Genomic DNA, 14280 nt, shown 5'->3' on the forward strand with positions numbered 1-14280 from the left:
GTATTTGTTTGGACTGTTATTCCATTCACTTTGTTATCTCTAATCATTCCAAACATGGATATTTATTGTATGTACACTTCCTTCAACTTGACCTATTTGTTTCAGACCCTCTGTCCATTTCAATGTCCGTTATTGTACCAGTTAGCTTATGCAGAATTTACCAATCAATGCCTCTTAGAAAGCATTATTTTGTAAGTCCTAATTCTAAAAATGTAAAGTGTTCATGCTCTCAGTCTGCATATCTGTAAACTGAGATTGAGAGAGAATGTACCTTTGCTTGAGTTTGATGGGGTTTATTTCATCATTTTTGCAACTGTGAAGTTATCATCATAAATCTTTTTTTTTTTAAACAGACCTTCATACTCTCTCAGTCCCCACATACATTTAAATTCACGATAATATTTGCTATGAAAGTAGCATTTCATTTTAAGGACAGAAAAAGAAAATAATCCCATAGGATTTAATTTAATTTAAATAATCAAAAGGAGGCTATGGCTTAAACAAAAATCAGAAACAAATGTGATATATTGGATACCAGAGGTTTTCCCTAAAGTAGGAATCATCAAGTATTAGAGACTAACCATTAACATAACAAAATATAAACATAAGAAGACAGAAACATTAGCAAATTTAGGTTAAGAATAGAGGATACCTGTAGTTTAATGACATAAAACAATAATTAATTAATAATAAAAATATTTTATGTAGCAAAAAAGATTTTGTGATTTAAATGTTATTAATGCGGTGAGAATAAATATGGAGAATGTGGTATATATATTCCCCATTTTGTTTATAACATTTCACTTATTTTTCAATTCAAGGAAAGCTTGGTATTTTTTTCTTTTTATTATGTTCCCACCATTGCAAATGATCTTCATGTGCCTTTTCCCCATCAAACTGTTTTCACATTTTTCCTATAGGAGCCCTATATAGTGTCTGTTCCATTGAGTTTTATAATCACATTTCAACTACAACAGGACAGCCTATTAAAAATGCCATCAGGCAAAGAAGTTTACAGGGAGTACCTGGTATACAGATGATTACAAATCTTTGCAATGCAATTAAAGCTTTGACTGCCTGCCATGTGCTATCACAATACAATACAACAAACAAAACATCAAACATTAGCAACACATTGAGCAAATATGCCAGTTTTAGAAACTTAAAAAAAAAAAACTCTTGCCAAACATGCAGAGAAAAAATGGCCTACGGGCACAGATTAGTTTGAAGAAGTTAAAAAGGAGAACACAAATGCTAAGCAAAATTACAGTAACTGTAATTTAAAAGTCTTACCTGTAGTCTTGATAACTTGTCTCTCACCACGCTGTGCGCTGTTCCCTGTTTATAAAGGCCATCAACCTCGAATCAGCTTAATCTAACCCTCCCACAATACACTGAAACACAACCTGCTACATTCTCAGCATTACATAATGTAACAGAACTAGAATTTTAAGCTTTTGGTTTGGTTTGTTTGCTCACTTGATCACCTTATTCAATATCTTTTGAAAGCACTATAGCACTACAATAATCAAATAAGATTTCTTTTTTTTTTACACAATCCTCACAGCCTCAAAGGGCAAAGACACAAATATTCCAGACATTTTTTTAAGATTATTTTTTGGGCATTTTTAGGCCTTTATTTGTATAGGACAGCTGAAGATGTGAAAAGGGTGAGAGAGGGGGCATGACATGCAGCAAAGGGCCACAGGTCACAGTCGAACCTGCAGCCGCTGCGTCAAGGCGACAACCTCTATATATGGGCGCACGCTCTACCATGTGATACTCAGTCAGGAACCCATTCTAGAGGGACGCAAAGACCCCAGACCAATGCAGAGCTGTTCTGCAATCCCATTCATTTCCTATGGAAAATGGCGTTTTGCTCAATAGTATCCAAGTTATGGGACGCAAACACCCCAGACCAATGCAGACCTGTTCTGCAATGTGGTACTAATATGACACACCTCACTATAAATCAAACACCACAGACCAATGCAGAACCTTTCTGGTATATGGGTAATTTTTGGTTATTTAATTAATTAATGGTATTTTGTTGCACCTATATTTCCAAGGTTCCTACACATTTCTCATTTCAAAATTCCATACTGTTTCCATACTCAATTATTTTTAACGTAGTGGACATCAACGCACATTTTTTGTATATGTAAACATCCAACTGTTAAGGACCCATAAGGTAGGCAGGGGCGTCGGACTGGGGGTAAAACCAATACTGATTACCAGGGCCCAAGGGGAGAGAGGGCCTTTGAAAAGTCTGGAATATATTTTATTTTACCTGGATATTTTCATTTCCTATTTCAATTTAAAATTTAAATAAAAGTTAGTGTATTGGCTGAATAACTTAGTTGATTGACTGACTAAATTTTGTATACAAAAAAGACTAAATAAGGTCTCACCCACCCCTTGCTAATGCGCCAAATGGTTTAGTCCATCTGCACGCATTTTGTTTATGTTAGCTAGTTCAGCTGAGCGTCTGGAGGAGAAACTTCTGCTGTAGAAATGTCTTTCTCAAAGAAAGCCAAATCAGGCTACCAAATAAGAAAGGAAAGACAGTAGAAGGAGAGAAAATAAAATGAGGGGAAACAATTGGTAACTGACTTATTTTCAAAGAGAGGTGAGCACAAAAAACGAAATCCATGGTGCTAAACTGCTTGAATATCTCCGCGACCGTTAGTGCTAAAAATGGACTGAGACAACCCATTGAAAGAGCAGAACATACACTTTAAATGAGAATTTGGTTATGCATGTAATTTGAGCTAAAGGCTAAATAAATAAACTACAATAACAATACTGTTTGCATACAACACACCATTGTAATAGCCTAATTTAAAACATGTTTAATTTTAAATTAATATGCTATAATGTATATAATTAGCAATAATAGGCTAATCATTGTCAGGCTTGGCAGCTCATCGGTAGATACATATCATGTCAACAATATAGTTATGTCAGATTTAGTAGAAACATTGTGAAACACGTGGCCCTCGGTTTCAGAAAGTGTCACACCAGTGAGTGGAGTTGCAGACCCCTCATCTTCCTCTTTGAAGGTGAGCTTATATCAAAATTAAAGCAAACCATGTTTAGCCATTTTGACTGAAAGGTGTTAAGTAACACTAACATCTTAGTGTGTTTTATTATATTAGGTTACAATTAGGATAAGAGGTTAATATCAAATGTATCCTTCATAGAGAAAGAAGATAGAGAAGATGTGATTGAGGATGATGGGAGCGAAGACAGCAGGGAGCATGAGTGTTGCACAGTGTGGAAATGAGAGATGAGGAACTGGAAAGTAGGCAGAGCAGTGCAGACCAGTTTTTGCCAGAGGATCCAGGACTATGGCCAAATAAATTAAAAGATGATCAGAGAGACACCATAGTATGCAGGTTGGCAAGTAAAGGTACAAACAAAATGTAGGAGTAACCACAGTAAAGTAGGCTAGAGAATGTTGAGAAAGGAGGTTTGAAATGTGTGTTATCAGGCTACTCTAAGCATTACAGTTTATAGTTATAGGGTATATATATAATACCCTATAAACATCTAGGCCTACAGAGTCATGTGTACAGAGGCCTGATTATTTTATTTTTATTTATTTTTTTTTGGGGGGGTGAGGAACATGGGGGCCCATCAGGACTGCCTATGCATAGGGCCCAGGGTCTGGTGCTACGCCCCTGAAGGTAGGCCTAATCTAAAGCATTCCAGTTAGAAATGTATCAAGCTGGTCATCATTAAGATCAATATCGAAATCAACTAACAACATCAAATCAGTAGTAGAACACAATGCGAAGAAAGTAGCCTTGTTGTAGGTCGTTAGTAGTGTAAAACAAATTTTGGTGTGTGATGAAACTATGGCGGAGCAAAGTAGAATATGGAGGTGTGGGAAACGTTGAGTGATCACAAACATTTTCCAAACCTTCACAATATTTTTCCATACTTTTCCAGGCCTGTAAAATGCTAAAATCAAATTCCATACTTTTCAAGACTGCTAAGCAACCCTGTATTTCATTTAAAATGTTTAAATAACACCCTTCTTCCAGATTGCAGAAAACTGATTTTTGCTCTATACCTTCCACCATGGGCATCAGCAGAATTGACAGAAAGGACAAAGCATTGTTTCATTCAGCATTTTGTCACTGTTTTTCATTGACCATTTGATTATGTTAACTTACCCAATGGAGTTTTGAAAGTTATATTTTTGCTTCAGACCTTCCTGTAATAAAAAAAAAACCTATGTTTCCTCATCAAAGACTGAAAGAAAGTGTATTTGCATGACACATTTAATCTGAATATATGTGGAGTGCCTTTAAGTTAAAATATGTTGTAGATACTGTATTGTATACTTGATGCCTCAAGGACTTTGAGAGCCATATCTCTCCTCACTTCTTCCATGGCTTTCCTTGAGGTTTCGAACTTCATTTTGGGGAACTGAGGGAATGCTTTTCTCTATGGAGGAAATATTTATTCATAATTCAAATTGAAAGTCCAAAGAGAAATTGAAAGTCCAAAGAGAAAACAAAGCGAGATCAAATTAAAAATATTATTATTTTTTAAATTTTCCATTTGGCTTTGGCTTTTGAATTTAATATTTGGCTTTTGAATTTCAATTTATCATTGGCTTTTAATTTTCATTTAATATTTGGCTTTTGAATTGTCCTGTCCTGTGTGTCTTGCTCGTCCTGTTCGCCCTCTTTGTTTTGTAGTAGAGAAATACAATTGAATACCTTATGGGTCCCCGAGACCCGAAGGCCAGGGCCGCGGTATTGGAGAAATACCATTGAATAACGTATGGGTCTCTGAGACCCGAAGGCCAGAGCTGCGGCAGTAGAGAAATACCATGGAATACCGTATGGGTCACAGAGACCCGAAGGCCAAGGCTGCGGCAGTAGAGACATACCATGGAATAACGTATGGGTCCCCGAGACCCGAAGGCCAGGGCCGCGATAGCAGAGAAATACCATTGAACACTGGCCAGGGTCCCCGAGACCCGAAGGCCAGGGCCGCGGTAGTAGAGAAATACCATTGAATAACGTATGGGTCCGAGAGACCCGAAGGCCAGAGCTGCGGCAGTAGAGAAATGCCATTGAATACCTTATGGGTCCCCGAGACCCGAAGGTCAGGGCCGCGGTAGTAGAGAAATACCATTGAACACTGGCCAGGGTCCCCGAGACCCGAAGGCCAGGGCCGCGGTAGTAGAGAAATACCATTGAATAACGTACCGGTCACAGAGACCCGAAGGCCAGAGCTGCGGTAGCAGAGAAATACCATTGAACACTGGCCAGGGTCCCCGAGACCCAAAGGCCAGGGCCGCGGTATTGGAGAAATACCATAGAATAACGTGCGGGTCACAGAGACCCATAGGCCAGAGCCGCGGCCGTAGAGAAATACCATGGAAGAACGTATGGGTCACAGGGACCCAAAGGCCAGAACTGCGGTAGTAGAGAAATACCATAGAATAACGTGTGGGTCACAGAGATCCGAAGGCCAGGGCCGCGGTAGTAGAGAAATACCATTGAATAACGTATGGGTCTCTGAGGCCCGAAGGCCAGAGCTGCAGCAGTAGAGAAATACCATAGAATAACGTGTGGGTCACAGAGATCCGAAGGCCAGGGCCGCGGTAGTAGAGAAATACCATTGAATAACGTATGGGTCTCTGAGACCCAAAGGCCAGAGCTGCGGTAGTAGAGAAATACCATGGAATAACGTATGGGTCCCCGAGACCCGAAGGCCAGGGCTGCGATAGCAGAGAAATACCATTGAACACTGGCCAGGGTCCCCGAGACCCGAAGGCCAGGGCCGCGGTATTGGAGAAATACCATAGAATAACGTGCGGGTCACAGAGACCCGAAGGCCAGAGCTGCGGCAGTAGAGAAATACCATTGAATACCTTATGGGTCCCCGAGACCCGAAGGCCAGGGCTGCGGTAGTAGAGAAATACCATTGAATAACGTATGGGTCTCTGAGACCCGAAGGCCAGAGCTGCGGCAGTAGAGAAATACCATTGAATAACGTATGGGTCCCCGAGACCCGAAGGCCAGGGCCGCGATAGCAGAGAAATACCATTGAACACTGGCCAGGGTCCCCGAGACCCGAAGGCCAGGGCCGCGATAGCAGAGAAATACCATTGAACACTGGCCAGGGTCCCCGAGACCCGAAGGCCAGGGCCGCGGTATTGGAGAAATACCATAGAATAACGTGTGGGTCACAGAGACCCGTAGGCCTGAGCTGCGGCCGTAGAGATATACCATGGAATAATGTATGGGTCACCGGGACCCAAAGGCCAGAACTGCGTTAGTAGAGAAATACCATAGAATAACGTGTGGGTAACAGAGAGCCGAAGGCCAGGGCCGCGGTAGTAGAGAAATACCATTGAATAACGTATGGGTCTGTGAGACCCGAAGGCCAGAGCTAGCCAGTGTAGAAAAATACCATGGAATACCGTATGGGTCCCTGAGACCCGAAGGCCAGGGCCGCGATAGCAGAGAAATACCATTGAACACTGGCCAGGGTCCCCGAGACCCGAAGGCCAGGGCCACGGTATTGGAGAAATACCATAGAATAACATGATGGGTCATTGAGACCAAGGCCAGAGCTTCCGGCAGTAGAGAAATACCATTGAATAACGTATGGGTCCCTGAGACCCGAAGGCCAGAGCCATTTCCATAGAGAAATACAGAATAACGACAAGTAGAGAAAAGATCATTGAATAACGATGGGGTCCAAGACCCAAAGGCCAGGGCCAGTAGTAGAGAGAAATACCATCGAATAACGTACCGGTCACAGAGACCCGAAGGCCAGAGCTGCGGTAGCAGAGAAATACCATTGAACACTGGCCAGGGTCCCCGAGACCCGAAGGCCAGGACCACGATAGCAGAGAAATACCATTGAACACTGGCCAGGGTCCCCGAGACCCGAAGGCCAGGGCCAGAAGTTTCCATCACTAAAAGTGGAGAAATACTATAGAATAACGTTCTGGGTCCCAGAGACCCCAAAGCCAGAGCCGAGGGCAGTAGAGAAATACCATTGAATAATGTATGGGTCCCTGAGACCCAAAGGCCAGAACAGAATCATGTTCAGTAGAGAGAAATACCATAGAATAACGTGCGGGTCACAGAGACCCATAGGCCAGGGCCATTTCCTAGAGAAATACCATTGAATAACGTATGGGTCCGAGAGACCCGAAGGCCAGAGCCGCGGTAGTAGAGAAATACCATTGAAGAACGTATGGGTCCCCGAGACCCAGAGGCCAGGGCCGCGGTAGCAGAGAAATACCATTGAACACTGGCCAGGGTCCCCGAGACCCGAAGGCCAGGGCCAGAGCGAGGTAGAGAAAATACCATTGAACACTGGCCAGGGTCCCAGAGACCCAAAGGCCAGAGGTCAGTAAATACCAGTAGTAGAGAAATACCATTGAATAACGGGTGGGTCAGAGAGACCAAAAATAGAGGCCAGAGCCGCGGCCGTAGAGATATACCATGGAATAACGTATGGGTCATAGGGACCCAAAGGCCAGAACTGCGTTAGTAGAGAAATACCATAGAATAACGTGTGGGTCACAGAGATCCGAAGGCCAGGGCCGCGGTAGTAGAGAAATACCATTGAATAACGTATGGGTCTGTGAGACCCGAAGGCCAGAGCTGCGGCAGTAGAAAAATACCATGGAATACCGTATGGGTCCCTGAGACCCGAAGGCCAGGGTCATGAGAAGCAGAGAAAAATACCATTGAACACTGGCCAGGGTCCCCGAGACCCAAAATAGCCAGAGGCCACGGTAGTGGAGAAATACCATAGAATAACATGCGGGTCACAGAGACCCGAAGGCCAGAGCTGCGGCAGAAGAGAAATACCATTGAATACCTTATGGGTCCCTGAGACCCGAAGGCCAGGCCTGCGGCAGTAGAGAAATATCATTGAATACCTTATGGGGCCCCGAGACCCAAAGGCCAGGGTCAGGTAGTAGAGAGAAATACCATTGAATAATTAAGGCCAGGGTTATAACGTCCAAGAGACCCAAAGGCCCAGAGCCAGAGCGGTAGCAGAGAAAAGCTTTATTGAATAACTTATGGGTCCCTTATACCCAAAGGCCAGGGCAGAAGTAGAGAAATACCATTGAATAACGTTTGGGTCCCCGAGACCCGAAGGCCAGGGCTAAGATAGCAGAGAAATACCATTGAACACTGGCCAGGGTCCCCGAGACCCGAAGGCCAGGGCCGCGGTATTGGAGAAATACCATAGAATAACGTGCAGGTCACAGAGACCCAAAGGCCAGAGCTGCGGTAGTAGAGAAATACCATTGAATACCTTTTGGGTCCCCGAGACCCGAAGGCCAGGGTAGTAGAGAAATACCATTGAATAAATGAGGTCGATTTCAACCTGGTATAGCCAGGCAGGGTAGTAGAGAAATACCATTGAAAAACGTGTGGGTCCAAAGAGAGACCCAAGGCCAGAGCCATAGTAGTAGAGAAATACCATTGAATAACGTATGGGTCTGTGAGACTCGAAGGCCAGAGCTGCGGCAGTAGAGAAATACCATTGAATAACGTATGGGTCCCCGAGACCCAAAGGCCAGGGCCAGTGGTAGCAGAGAAATACCATTGAATACTGGGTTTGGTCCCAAAGTCAGAGACCAAAGGCCAGGGCCAAACAGGTAGTAGAGAAAAATACCATTGAACACTGGCCAGGGTCCAGTCAGACCCAAAGGCCAGGGCCAAGGTAGTAGAGAAAAACCATTGAATAACATGTGGGTCCGAGAGACCCAAAGGCCAGAGCCACAGTAGTAGAGAAATACCATTGAATAACTTATGGGTCCCATTTCCCCCAAGGCCAGAGGCCAAAGGTAGTAGAGAGAATACCATTGAATAACGTTTGGGTCCCCGAGACCCAAAGGCCAGAGGCCACGGTAGTAGAGAAATACCATTGAATAACGACTCCTCCATGTCCAAGACCCAAAAAGCCAGAGCTGCGGTAGCAGAGTAATACCATTGAACACTGGGCAGGGTCCCCGAGACCCGAAGGCCAGGTCCGTAGTAGAGAAAGAAATACCATTGAATAACGTATAACAGAGACCCATGGCCAGAGCCATCCAGAGTAGTAGAGAAATACCATTGAATAAAGTACTGGGTCACAGGAGACCCAAAGGCCAAAACTTGAAATAGTAGAGAAATACCATTGAATAACGAAATAAAGTCCGAGAGATCCAAGGCCAGGGCCAAGGTAGTAGAGAAAACACCATTGAATAACGTATGGGTCCGAGAGACCAAGGCCAGAGCATGCAGTAGCAGAGAAATACCATTGAACAAATCATGGGTCCCCAGAGACCCAAGGCCAGGGTGGTAGCAGGTTTCCATAGAGAAAATACCATTGAATAACGTTTGGGTCCCCGAGACCAAAGGCCAGGGCTCCAGAGTAGCAGAGAAATACCATTGAACACTGGCCAGGGTCCTCGAGACCCGAAGGCCAGGGCAGAGAAATACCATTGAACACTGGCCAGGGTCCCCGAGACCCAAAAGGCCAGGGTCCGCGGTAGTAGAGAAAATACCATTGAATAAATGTGGGGGTCACCCCAGACCAAAGGCCAGAGCTGCGGCAGAGAGAAATACCATTGAATAACCTGTTTATGGGTCCCATGGGTCCCCAGAGACCAGCAGGTAGTAGAGAAACCACCAGTTCCCAACAGTAGTCCCCAAGACCCCAAGGCCAGAATCTCTAGTAGAGAAATACCATTGAATAACGTGTGGGTCCCAGAGACCCAAGGGCAGGGCAGCAGAGCTAGTAGTACAGAAATACCATTGAAAAACGTATGGGTCCCCGAGACCCAAAGGCCAGGGCCGCGGTAGTAGAGAAATACCATGGAATAACGTTTGGGTCCCGAGAGACCCAAAGGCCAGAGGCCATAGCAGTAGAGAGAAATACCATTGAATACTGGCCAGGGTCCCGAGACCCAAAGGCCAGGGCCAGGTAGTAGAGAAAATACCATTGAACACTGGGGTCAGGGAGACCCCATAGAATAATGTACCATAGAATACCATAGAATAATGTGCAGGTCACAGAGACCCGAAGGCCAGAGCTGCGGCAGTAGAGAAATACCATTGAATACCTTATGGGTCCCCAGACCCAAAGCCAGGGCCATTTCCCCAAGAAATAGAGAAATACCATTGAATAACGTCAGAATCATGTCAGAAAGACCCAAAGGCCAGGGTCCCAGGGGTAGTAGAGAAAATACCATTGAATAACGATGGGTCCCAGAGACCCAAAGGCCAGAGCTCTCGGTAGTAGAGAAATACCATTGAATAACGTATGGGTCCCCGAGACCCGAAGGCCAGGGCCAGATAGTAGAGAAAAATTCCATTGAACACTGTCATGGGTCCCCGAGACCCCAAGGCCAGGGGTAGTACAGAGTAGAGAGAAATACCATTGAATAATCACTGGCCAGGGTCCCGAGACCCAAAGGCCAGGGCCAACTAGCAGAGGAAAATACCATTGAATAACGATGGGTCCACAGAGACCCTTCCAGAGGGTCAGAGCTAGTAGTAGTAGAGAAATACCATTGAATGAATACCTTATGGGTCCCAGAGACCCAAAGGCCAGGGCCGTGTAGCAGTAGTAGAGAAATACCATTGAATACCTTATGGGTCCCCGAGACCCAAAGGCCAGGGCCAGTAGGTAGAGAGAAATACCATTGAATAACGAGGGGTCCCAGAGACCCAAAAGCCAGAGCTGAGGTAGCAGAAAGAAATACCATTGAACACATGGGTCCGAGAGGGGTCCCGAGACCCAAAGGCCAGGGAAAACGTAGACCCAAACCATATACCAGAGAATAACGTCAGAATAATGGGTCCCAGAGACCCAAAGGCCAGAGGCAGAAAGTAGTAGAGAGAATTACCATTGAATAATTATGGGTCCGGGACCCAAAGGCCAGAACAGTGGGTAGTAGAGAAAGATTCTTGAATAACGATGGGGTCCCAACAGAGACCCGAAGGCCAGGGCCATCACCAAAGTAGTAGAGAAGAAATTATTTGAATAACGTATAATGGGTCCGAGAGACCCAAGGCCAGAGGCAGCGGTAGTAGAGAAATACCATTGAATAACGGATGGGTCCCCGAGACCCAAAGGCCAGAGCCCGGTAGCAGAGAGAAATACCATTGAACAAAGGGTGGGTCCCCGAGACCCAAAGGCCAGGGCCGCATGGTAGAGAGAAATACCATTGAATAACGTTTTGGGTCCCAGAGACCCGAAGGCCAGGGCTCAAACAGGAGTAGCAGAGAATACCATTGAACAACGGCCAGGGTCCTCCGAGACCAAGGCCAGGGCCGAGGTAGTAGAGAAATACCATTGAACACTGGCCAGGGTCCCCCAGACCCAAAGGCCCAGAGGCCCAGCAGTAGAGAGAAAATACCATTGAATAACGTGTGGGTCCAGAGACCCAAAGGCCAGAGCTGAATCATGTAGTAGAGAAATACCATTGAATAACTTATGGGTCCCCGAGACCCGAAGGCCAGAGCTGCGGTAGCAGAGAAATACCATTGAACACCTTATGGGTCCCCGAGACCCGAAGGCCAGGGCCGCGGTAGTAGAGAAATACCATGGAATAACGTTTGGGTCCCCGAGACCCGAAGGCCAGGGCTGCGATAGCAGAGAAATACCATTGAACACTGGCCAGGGTCCTCGAGACCCGAAGGCCAGGGCCGCGGTAGTAGAGAAATACCATTGAACAACGAAGGGTCCCGAGAGACCAAGGCCAGGCCAGGTAGTAGAGAAATTGAATATAACGAATAACCCAAAGGCAGGTCACAGAGACCCGAAGGCCAGAGAATGCTCAGCAGAGAGAGAAATACCATTGAATAACGATGGGTCCAGGGACCCAGACCAGGCCAGGGTCAGGATAGTAGTAGAGAAATACCATTGAACAACAGCCAGGGTCCCGAGACCCAAAGCCAGGGCCACGGTAGCAGAGAAATACCATTGAATAATGTGCATGGGTCCCAGAGAGACCCAAAGGCCAGAGCCATGTTAGTAGAGAAATACCATTGAATAACGTGGTGGGTCCAGAGACCCAAAGGCCAGGGCCATTTAGTAGAGAAATACCATTGAATAACGTGGGGGGTCCATGTGAGACCCAAAGCCCAGAGGCACAGTAGTAGAGAGAAATACCATTGAATAACGATGGGTCCCGGAGACCCCAAGGCCAGAGGCCGCGGTAGCAGAGAAATACCATTGAACACTGGCCCAGGGTCCCCCAAGACCAAGGCCAGGGCCATCATCAAAAGAGAGAAATACCATTGAACAATAACGGCCAAGAGGTCCCCGAGACCCAAAGGCCAGAGGCCAGTAGAGAGAAATACCATTGAACACTGGATGGGTCCCGAGACCCAAAGGCCAGAGGCAAGAGGGCCAGTAGAGAAATACTATAGAATAACGTGCAGGTCCCAGAGACCCAAGGCCAGAGCTGCAGGCAGTAGAGAAATACCATTGAATACCTTTTGGGTCCCGAGACCCAAAATGCTTTAGAGCCATGGTAGTAGAGAAATACCATTGAATAACGATGGGTCTCAGAGACCCAAAAAGCCAGAGCCACGGTAGTAGAGAGAAATACCATTGAATAACGTATGGGTCCCCCAGACCCAAAGGCCAGAGGCTAAGATAGCAGAGAAATACCATTGAACACTGGGCCAGGGTCCCCGAGACCCAAAGGCCAGAGAGGCCCTGTGTAGTAGAGAAATACCATTGAATAACGTACCGGGTCCAGAGAGACCAAAGGCCAGGGCCACAGAGTAGCAGAGAAAAACCATTGAACACTGGCCAAGTTCCCCAGAGACCCAAAGGCCAGGGCCGCGGTAGTAGAGAAATACCATTTGAATAACGAGCGGGTCAGAGAGACCCAAAGGCCAGAGGCCAGGTAGCAGAGAAATACCATTGAATAACGTAACGGTCCGACAGAGACCCAAGGCCAAGGGCCGAGGCCAAGTAGAGAAATACAATTGAATAACGTATGGGTCAGAGAGACCCAAAGGCCAGGCCAGAGTAGTAGTAGAGAAATACGATTGAGTAACGTATGGGTCCGAGAGACCCAAAGGCCAGGTAGTACTGCGTTAGTAGAGAAATACCATTGAATAACGATGGGTCCGAGAGACCCAAAGGCCAGAGCCACGGTAGTAGAGAAATACCATTGAATAACGATGGGTCCCGAGACCCAAAGGCCAGGCCACGGTAGTAGCAGAGAAATACCATTGAATACTGGCCAGGGTCCCAGAGACCCAAGGCCAGAGGCCAGCGTAGTAGAGAAATACCATTGAACAACGGCCAGGGTCCCGAGAGACCCAAAGGCCAGAGCCCACAAGTAGTAGAGAGAAATACCATTGAATAACGGCCAGGGTCCCCGAGACCCAAGGCCAGGGCAGCGGTAGTAGAGAAATACTATTGAATAACGTGCAGGGTCCGAGAGACCCAAAGGCCAGAGCCAAGCTGGTAGAGAGAAATACCATTGAATAACTTTTGGGTCCCCAGAGACCCAAAGGCCAGGGCCAGGTAGTAGTAGAGAAATACCATTGAATAACGTATGGGTCCAGAGACCCAGGGCCAGAGCCAAGGCAGAGAGAAATACCATTGAACACTGATGGGGTCCCAGAGACCCCAGGCCAGAGCCAGTACGTAGTAGAGAGAAATACCATTGAATAACGTATGGGTCCGAGAGACCCAAAGGCCAGAGGCCACGGTAGTAGAGAAAATACCATTGAATAAAGTATGGGTCCCAGAGACCCAAGGGCCAGAGGCCAGGGTAGTAGAGAAATACCATTGAATAACGTATGGGTCCGAGAGACCCAAAGGCCAGAGGCTACGGTAGTAGAGAAATACCATTAGAATAACGGATGGGGGTCAGGGAGATCCAAAGGCCAGGGCCAACAGGTAGTAGAGAAATACCATTGAATAACGAGATGGGTCTTTGAGACCCAAGGCCAGAGGCCAGGTAGTAGTAGAGAAATACCATTGAATAACGTATGGGTCCGAGAGACCCAAGGCCAGAGGCCGGGTAGTAGAGAAACCACCATTGAATAACGTATGGGTCCGAGAGACCCCAAAGGCCAGGGCCGTACAGGTAGTAGAAAAATACCATTGAATAACGTGATCGGGTCCGGAGACCCAAAGGCCAGAGCCAGTGCGTAGTAGAGAAATACCATTGAATAACGAATGGGTCCCAGAGACCCAAAGGCCAGGGCCACGGTAGTAGTAGAGAAATACCATAGAATAACGTGCGGGTCACAGAGACCCGAAGGC

The 14280-nt window shown here is 46.2% G+C and overlaps 1 protein-coding gene across 3 annotated transcripts in view; it reads right to left on the reverse strand.

Annotated features, from left to right (window-relative positions):
- LOC114560772 (perforin-1-like) overlaps positions 1-14280 on the reverse strand; it is a 34552-nt gene that overhangs the window by 4735 nt on the left and 15537 nt on the right. The window contains exon 1 of one of the 3 annotated variants that reach the window (XM_028586391.1): positions 1294-1381. The exons of the other annotated variants lie outside the window; for them this stretch is intronic. The gene's annotated coding sequence lies outside the window, so the exon portion shown is untranslated. Of the gene's footprint in view, positions 1-1293; positions 1382-14280 lie in introns of those variants that run through there. 3 annotated transcript variants of the gene reach the window in all.

Source organism: Perca flavescens, chromosome 8 (assembly GCF_004354835.1).
Source record: "Perca flavescens isolate YP-PL-M2 chromosome 8, PFLA_1.0, whole genome shotgun sequence".
Lineage (NCBI taxonomy): Eukaryota > Metazoa > Chordata > Actinopteri > Perciformes > Percidae > Perca > Perca flavescens.